The following is a 9,820-nucleotide window of genomic DNA, read 5'->3' as shown; positions in this document are numbered from 1 at the left end:
CATCTGTCCGCCTCTAAAACTACCTGCGTGTGTGTGTGGCTGTGCGCTGTGAGAACATGAGCACGAGGCACCTTGACAGGAGGTTTGTGCGTGACAGCATCACCAACACCTGGCTTCCCCCAGCAGGAAGCGGTGTATCTAATAATGAGAGAAAGTGTCAGGGACACATAAGGCGCATCCAGCTGAGAGCAGGGTATGAAGATGACCACAGACTTTGCGTGAGCCGCCGCCCAACCGTGCACGCACATCTCGTCTCTCTTTCCCTACGGTAAACCACAGGAGAGGAAGCGATAATCACATTTTCTGCCAAACTGAATAGGTGATGGCAGCTCACGCACACACACACACACACACACACACACACACACACACACACACACACACACACACACACACACACACTCAAAACAATACAGTGATGCAAATGTGGCTGTTTGTTTCTTTCATCAGCTGTCAGTGCATTTCAGGTTTCACTGGAGAAATAACTCTGTCCTCCATGGAAGGAACCCATGAATCAAACCCTGGTCATTTGATTGACAGCTCATTACCCTCCCTTTAATACAGACAACAACCTTGGAAAATAGAGGTAAAGCCGGCAGAATCACGTTAAATTTGGTATTCCAGCTGGGCTGAGACGCACTCGGGGACGCGAGCACAGAGGTTGACGATATGTGTTCTCTCACTTCTCAGTTCTTCTCAGCTTTTGTATTCTGCGACTTTAATTTTCTCAAGATAAGAGATCAGATTAATGAGTAGCCTCCCATGACACGGTCTATATTTTTGTTAATAAGACTATAAAAAGAATCACTGACAACTTAAAAAAAATTAATTCTTAGCCCCCAAAGCCACACAGTTATTCAAGGGCAAATCTTTGAGGCAGAATATGTCTGAAAGTGATTTATCACTCACTCTGACTTGAGTAATTACTCTGACTATTTGTATGACTTGAGAAAAATATACGTGAGCTAAGCACTCGTTTTCCTTCACAGTGCATTTCAGCACTCTTCCCGGAACCACTGAGGGCTACAGCAAGTCAAGGTCGAGGCATGAAGGGCCATCGTGAACTCTGTTTTGGTTAACCTTCATCAGATACACAGTGTTGTGCTGCCACTGTAAGATACTCAAGGATGCAGCAGGCAGTCTGAGGTTAAAGTATTTTGGGAGCTAACATTTGTTTGAATGAAACTTGAGGGAAGTTTTTTTTTTGTCTGACAAGCTGTGACATTGCTGCATGAGAAAAATGCCACATTTATTCAGGGTTTCAAACTAACGCACGCACACAAATGCTCAGTGAACACACGCAAACGCATGCCCTGCAACCTTCATTCCCTCTGCACAACAGTATCAGAGGAGTCTGAGAACTCCCTGTTCCCTGGAGAAGGCCCAGCAGCTGCCACATCGCCCACCTTATCATCAGAGTTCCCACCACCCGAGGAAAGGAAGGTCTTTCATGTGACTCTTATCAGTCAACCAGAGGGTAGAGAAGGAGGTGGGAGGAAAAGGAAGGGAGAGCTAGGAGGTGAGAGCCCCCACGGCGCAAGGCCACAAACCTGCTTTCCCATGCCCGCGTCTGATCGTCAGTCCTGCCAGGGAGCACCGTACAAAAACCGAGCGAGAAAGAGAGGGAGAGAGATCACACCTCACTTGGAGTGAGACATTCACATATAGAGGAGGCGAGGGAGGGAGGGAGGGAGGGAGGGAGGGAGGGAGAGAGAGGAAGCAGGAGACATGTCTAAAACTAGAAACAACCCGACGACCCTCACATCTCCCCTTTGCAACCCCTGCACAGCACGGGCACTGCATAAAGCTGGATATAGAAAGGCAAAGCCCTGCAGAGCTTCACATTTCCATTTCTATCACAGCTCTAGGTTGGTTCCTAGTTTTATTCCTAGTTTACCTAAAGTCAGCACATTTAGTTGTCGTTGATTTTACAGCACTAGCTGGAATACTGTGGGGACACAAGTTGAGGTCCTTGTGAGTCTAGACCGCTTTTTGGGAATTAGGTCAGGGGCTAAGGTTCGGTTAATGATTAAGCTGTGAGGGCACTGGCACTGAATGCATTAGGTCAATAAGTGGGGACTCAGTGGGGATATATAAACAGGTTTGTGTGAACATACAGTTTTCTTGCAACAGGAGTTACACACACAGTGGACCAGAGGAACGTTCGACAAAAGAAGCAATGTTGATATTTTTAGCATTCAGTGATGCAAAGGTGGAAAAAATTAGAATGCTATGAATCAAAATTATCAGTAATGTGGTACAACTTTGCCTTTCTGTCCCATGATCATCAGTGAAAAGAGAACAAAATGTTTGTCCTTCCTGATTTACACTCATGTGATTTATACCAAACACATGCTGATCAGCACCGACGCAGGGACTGTGTGTGCTTTGTTTGAGGCATTTTAATCTTTTAAATTATCATCTTTGTGATGTTGAAATGACAACTAGCATATGAGAAGATAATTCATCAGCTGTACAGCTACACAATTCATTAGTCATGTTTTGATCTTAGAGTGCATCAACAGAAAATGCCCCATATGGGACGAAAGCTGTCAACATGTAAAATATATGACAAATAAGAGAGTTACTGCTATTTTGGGGGGATAAAGCAAATTTCCTGGAAGCATGGCTGGGCTACACAGCTGCCCACGGTGGGCCACGCACTCATGAAAACAGCAAATGCCCCACCTTCCAGAAATGACTTGTCAGACTTGTATTATTGTTGCAAAGGCAACATTGTTCCTGAATATGGTCACACAGCATAGTTTTACCTGCAGGCCTTCTGTAGCAGGATGTAAATGAGCTTTCACCATTTTGGCTGAAATCCCATTTTAATCCAATTTATGTTGAAGCATGTTTTTCTTTTTTATACACACAAGTCAAATAACAACTAATCTCCGTTTTCAGGCTTTCTTAACAGTGTTATGCTGCATTTCATTTCACACGCCTACACCTGGAGGAAAAGAACCTCGGGACTCAGTTCACTCACTGATTTAGAAGACCTGCAGCGGCCAAGTCAAAAGCCCAGAGAGGGCACGGTTGAAGGACGTGTCAACACTAAATATTTCATTCAGCAGAGGTTGATCTTTCATTGCCATATTAACGTGCCATTAACCCCGTTCAACAGCAGTGCGCAACATTAAAGTGGTGGTGCTGCATGGCAGCGCCGAGTGCCAGTCAGCTCAGACAATAGTGCCGTTTCACTCACTGTCAGCTCCCTGCCAAGCTCTGTAACGTCTGATTTAGTCACTGCGAAGCTTTATTACCCTCTCTGCAACATTACAAGAGAAGCTGCACGTGCTCATCTAAAGAGCAAAACAAAAACGTACAGAGTGGAACAACAGAAGTATCACTCAAATCAGTCTTCTCACTGCGTTGAGGGAGCTACTTCTTCACTTCATGTCTTTGTGCTACAGGTAATACCTCCAGTCATTTATATCTTATATTACACTTTAGGGTCTTGGCTGATGTCTTCAGTTTCAGTACGGGGACTGTTATGGCCTGCAGGCTCACCTTTGAGAAAAACAACTCAAGTGAGGACTCATGCACGCAAATGTGCCAGTGTGACTTTCGCTGATCCAGATTAACACCGACAGTATGTTGACAAAGGCAAAAAGGGGAATATGGCAAAATAGATTCTGATATCCTGTCTCCAAAACAACAAGACCATTACATAAGTGAGACCCTTAGCAGTGCTTAGTGTGTCCGTGCCACTAAATGGGCTTGACTAAATAAACAACTCATCAAAAAAGAATCTCACTTTGACGTGTAAATGGAGAGCTGCGTACGATAACTTAAAAAACATGAGCTTGATCCATTATGGATGCTATTAGACAGAATGCCAGTTAATGGCTGTTGTCAGCGGTTAAACAGATTCTGAATGTGCGTTCATTAAGAAACACGAGGCAAAGAGAAAAATCACTGTATGGTTTAAAGAAAATGCAAAATGATAACAACAGATGATACAACCTGCACTGACAAAGAGACAAAGATCTGTGTCTCAAATTTTAATTAAAAACAAGGTGACAGATGGTTAGAGAACATCAACGGTGCAAAAATAGCCCTGCAATTAATCTGCGAGACTATTCAGATGACTGTAGTTGCTTTTGTCAACAACCCCCAAAACCTCAGTCTTCCAGTATCCTGGTTATATTAAAGCATTCACATTTAAAAGCAATAGTAAGGTATTCATATAACTTACAGGGAATGTTTGCACACCTCTTGTAGCCTGCCTTATCCATCTAACCGGGCCTGTATTGGATCGGTGACCATCCCCTACCAGCCCTTGTGGAAATGAATTTAATTGCGAAATCAATTTAATTTAGTTCAGTTTATATAACACCAAATCACAACAACAGTCGCTTTAAGGCACTTTATATTGTAAGGTAAAAAGCCTACAAAAATGCAGACCACCCCCTATCAGCCAGCACTTGGCAACAGTGGGAAGGAAAAAACTCCCTTTTAACAGCAGAACTGATGGGCGGCTGTCTGCTGTGACTGGTTGAGGGTGATGGGAGGAAGACAGAAGAGAAGACACACTGTGAAACAGAGGAAGAGATGAATAATAACTAATGATTAAATCAAGAGAAGTGTGTAAACTCCTACAGAAATTTTCAAACTTTAAATATATATTTTTTAAAAAAGTAAAAATCTACTCCATTCCTTTTAAGGTACATGAACAGGATGTGGAAATGTATAACGTTTGTCATTTCTATATGACACTAATAGAAAAAACAGTAATATGTTAACTTTGCACTTCTTACCTCTGTGTTTAGAGAAACAAGCAGCCATACAATATGATGGGTACATATTTTATCAGGGTGTGGAGCCCAAAGCTTAATGTAGTTTTTAGGTGATTTTAATTTGAACTTTTGTTTTTGACTCTGAGAAAAGCTGTCAATTTTTGCCAGCTGTCTTAGGGATCTCCTTCCAGCACTGGTTGTCAGTGACTGTGGGTCTTTAATCATCTCTGAATACACAGACAAGGTGCCGCAGCTGAAGCAGAACAACAAAACCATCCTGAAGGGCAGGTGGAGTTCGTGTGATCACTGGTCTGTGGACCTGGGGAGCTGGTTTTGTGAAAGTCTCCTGAATGAGAGCCTGATTTTAGTTAGCAAAAATCATTTTGCTTCCACTGCTCACCAGATTCACCCTTTTTTATCTTTTGAGTTTTTCTTCGCCTCCCTCCTTTAAGGTTCAGTCAGTTTAAAAAAACATATATGAAAATGCTACATGAGTTACAACTCAAGTCAACATATAATAAATTTGTTTGTTAGCCTAAAAGTTAATGTGTCTTTGGCTGAACTGTTAAGCACCCGCCTAACCTGAATAAAGACATCGTTCTATTCTGAGGAATAACAAAGCATCCTCCCGCTCCTCCTTCACAGAATCTTGTTTAGATTGGAGAGACAAGCGTGCTCAGCGGGGCCTGGGCCCTCATCAGCATTGCTGAACAGCAGGTTGGAGTGGGGTGGGGGTGGTGGTGGTTGGGGCGTGTACTAGGCCAGCCTCACTGGGAGCGACCTGGGGACTCGCAGCCTTTTGAAGTGGTAATGTGCCCGGACTCGTGGGAGGGCCGCCAAATTGAAATGTCTTTTGACAATGGCAGACAGCCACTGTTGTCATCTGATTGAGCCACCTTCAGGGAGAGAGAAAGAGAGGAAGACAGGCAGGAAGAGACTGGGAGAGAAAAGTGCAAGTCACAAGGACACAAAGAGGACGTCATTTCAAATTGATAGTTGAATTTAATTTCATAGGAATCACTGTTATTGGTGGCAGTGAGCCCAAAGGTATCACAGTGGTGACATGAAGCACTATCAGTGTCCCTTTTTACTGCTTGTCTAACTTTTTAATTGCATCATGTCCACTGATGTAAAATGTCTAGCTTTTTACACCAATATTTCCAGGAGAAATGGGGGAATGAACGGCTCATGAATGGAGAGAACAAAAGGAAGAAAAAGCCTCCACCAAACAGAGCTCATGTTTAGAGTTCTGCTCTCTCTGTCAGCAACCCTGTCAGAGCCAGTAAACAGCCAGAGAGAGAGAGAGGGAGAGAGGGGGGGTGATGGTGTGGTAGGCAGCGTTATCTCCAGCCAACGGCATTAACTTATGAATTAGGAATCGTAGAGGGGAAAAAAGGCTAGTGGTCAAACAGCATCTGGTTTCCATTACCTACTACAAACAGACACCTGCAGAGGCAATTTACAAAACATAGAAGCAGTAAAATTAAGCAGGAGACACTTATTTAAATGTCAGATTAGGGTCTGCAGTGAAAATGTTCACAGCCAGGGCTCAGAAGTGCATTTTGCCTCCTGCTCATTCTTATCCTTGACCATTCCTTCCCTCCCCTCTTCATCCTTCATCGATTTCCTCCTCCTCCTCCTCCGCAGGCACAAACACACCTATGCAGAACAGAAGAGAAGAGCTGGCGTGGAGAACTTTTGGCCATGGATGCTTGAACTCACAAGCCCCCTATTGGGAACCAGGTGGTTTCGTGGTGGCCTAACTCCCAGGAGGATCTGGTTGCAGTGCTTGTCTCTCCACCCTGTGGCCTTATTCTGTCAGTCCCTGCTCCTGATGCAGATTGGGCCCCATTTGGGGGGGGCACTAAGTCCCCCCCACCCTCCCTGTCCCCATCTGTTTCACTGTGTCTCCAGCATCATGCACCAAAGCACAGCACGGGGAAATGATGGGAGGAGAAGTTAAAATTTGCTAACTGTTGAGAGATGCAAAGGGAAGAGGGAGTATCAGTCTCACGAAAATCACGCATTTTCAGACCGAAGCAGATTTTTGGGCTTCACTACTGAAAGCACTCCGACCTTGAACAAGTGCGCTTCAACACAGACATCACTGTGAATTAATTCAGCATGGTGCTACTTAATTACAACAAAGCTTCTGGGCTTTAACCAAAAACAAGGCAAGCAAGTGTTTGTCCAGGAGAGTGTATGAGGTTATTACACTTGTTTTGAAGTTGACAGGCAACAGGAGAGGTCCAGCAAGTATCTGTGTCCTGGCTGAAAAAAAGTCTCAGATATTTAATTTTTAAATCATTTTTTTTAATGTTTTGCTGCTAGTAAAGCAAATCCTGTTGTGTAAAAGTTAGATAATCACCTTTTGTAATAGGGTTGAATTTTTGCATAAAATAGGGTTGAATTGACTTCAGTTTAACAGTTGCCATGGTGATTTTATTTGTTTCACTTCATTTTTTCTTCAAAAGAATTCCTCTTAGTTAGTTAGTTAGTTTTAGTTTTTTGTTTTGCCGTTATTAATCGAAAAAAATTTTGCCCACTTCCTCATCCATGTACTAGGGGGAAAGGTGACCAAATTGTCGGTAACTGGGACTACAGACATTTCCTTTGCTTTTGATTTAATTAAATTTTGTTTTGTTCGAACAAAATATCCTTTTCCCCTAAAGATTGGATTTTCTTTTAATCAGCATTTGCAGTAAAACTCACACACTCGCAGTTAGAGAGGAAAATGTTTTCTTAATGGTTGTTTTTATGATTATATTTAGCAGAAATGTGTATGTTTAGTAAAAAGGGGATTTTAAGTGGGGTTTGTTATTTGTAGATATTCATTCAGTAACCATAAATGTTTGGTGGTTTGCTGGTGACTCTGTGGTGTAGGCCTGCGAGGAGACACATACCCAGTCAAAGGGCATTGCAAGCCCAAGTGATTGTGAAGGTTGCCTCGTGAAGAGAATCTGGTGTCAAAATCTGCACCCAATCAAAAAGATGCAGATCCACAGTTGGTGTGGTGACCTCTGAACTAAGGGAGCAGCTGAAAGATGGCCTTCATTCTGTTTAAAAACAACTTTTTTTGTTTTAAATTTCATCAGAATCAGAATTAGAATACCGGAGAAGAAAAAAACAAGAGCAATGCTTTCCAATGTAAAAATATCTAAACACCTTTAAATACTTCACAGCCTTTTTAGTTTTATTCCTTTCAATTTTTATATATCTTTTTCTCCTTCCATTGGCATGTTTTTGTCACATTATACAGTATTTTTCATCTGTTTTGTGTTAATATCCTTGACTACAGGGCCAAATTACAGAGAACATTTTCCCCAAGTTAAAAATGATGTATTAAAAATAAAAGAAAGAGAGAGAAAAGAAAAAAGTAGCATAGCCCAAGGCTAACTCTGAACTAATTCTGACAAATGACATAACAACGCACACACACAAAAGAGTAACGAACCTCTCTAAAATTGCAGTTTTAGAACAATATTGTCAAGTGAGTCATGAGATGGTAATGAGTTTTCAGAGAGTGCAGTAACCTGAAAATAAACTGAAATGAGCACTCTGTCAATTTTATTTGTCCAAAGAAAATCCTGAGTTGGACTGACAAGCTATCAGAATTACTGGGCGGCTCAGAGAAGCGTCTCAACTCCGATGCTGATGTGTACCGCACTGATTTTTACACTAATGGACCTTTTCTTATATATATTGCTACACTCTGTTGCATTCTCCCAGTAAAATGTTCCTGTAACTTTTGAATTCTTCCAGCAGGCAAACATCTGCTGGAGTTTCCAGTCAACCATGCTTTTTTTGATTGAAAAAGGAGCCTTAATGTGCCCAGAGTTGATGTGATATCATATCTACTTAAGATAGTTGAAATGTACACTTTTTGTTTTGTTTCAGTGAAGCTATTGTCTCACTTTATTAGATGAATCTCTTACCATGCTGACTTAGTGGTTGTGCAAATTTAAAAGTCAGGGGTTCTCCAAAATCAGCTGGACTCTGGATTCTTCGTCTGACCTGAACTGTGCATCTTTGCTGATTTGATGAAAGCCCAAAAGAGCTTTCTTTACGTGTGTGTGTGTGTGTTTCATTTCTTTCCCGCTCTGGCTTAGAAGGAGTGTTTTCTGCCCAGTGTTGCAGGGTCCTGATACCCCAAGTTTGTGTTCCACAGGGTGGTGGGAATCAAAGAGTGGGTACTGGTCCATGTGTGTGGGCTTCCGGTAAACTTCAGTGTTAAGGTTTCCATTTCCCTCAGTGTGCACAGCTCAGTCCGGAAACAGCAAACTATTATCCTTTGTGTCTTCCCTGGTGAATTTATGTTTCTATCCACTGAGTTGATGTGAGCAGTGAAGGCTTCTCCTTCTTGGGTTTGGATTTTGATGTGAAATCCTTGTAGCCACGTATCTGTACCAGTGGCTAGGTGCTGCCCCTTTAAAAGAGCCAAATCCTTAACTTTCCACTTCTTCCATCTAAAGGTTGGCCACAATAGGTGACACCTGGGAGCCAATGGCTCATCCATGGTTTTTGTCTGTAGAAATCCTCTTTGCATTTAAAATATGTGGTGGTAAGGCAGCCTCAGCTGTAGCTATGCACTCTGGACACTATGGATCCAGTGTAAGTCTCTGGACCATGTTGGTGAAGTCGGTGGGGTTTTTGATATGATGTGGTGCATTCCCCACAAGGGGCAGTAGCATTGTAGGTGGCTGACTTTATACTGCTTACAATGGGTATGAATGGGGGTCCTTCTTTGCAGTTCTTTGGAACACCATACATACAGGGTATAGCATCCCCTGGGCAGATGGTGGTATACAGGGCGGTCAGTGATTTTATCCTTTACAAGCTGTTGTAGGTAACTGATGACTTTGTTTTTGTAGATGCTTGTGGGGTCTCGTTTTAAGGCTTCATAGGTATAGTTGTCCCTGAGGAGTGTAGTCATTTTTGTGTGATAATCTGTTGTGTTTAGAACAACAGTGCACCTCTCCTTGACAGCTAGTAATATGGTGATGTTTTGGTCTTTGCTCAGGGAAGCGACGGCCTTCTTTTCTTGTATTGTGAGGTTAGACGGAGGAATGTTTGCACTG

The sequence above is a fragment of the Astatotilapia calliptera genome, chromosome 13, assembly GCF_964374335.1.
Source record: "Astatotilapia calliptera chromosome 13, fAstCal68.1, whole genome shotgun sequence".
NCBI lineage: Eukaryota > Metazoa > Chordata > Actinopteri > Cichliformes > Cichlidae > Astatotilapia > Astatotilapia calliptera.
Note: the sequence above shows the minus strand (reverse complement) of the source record.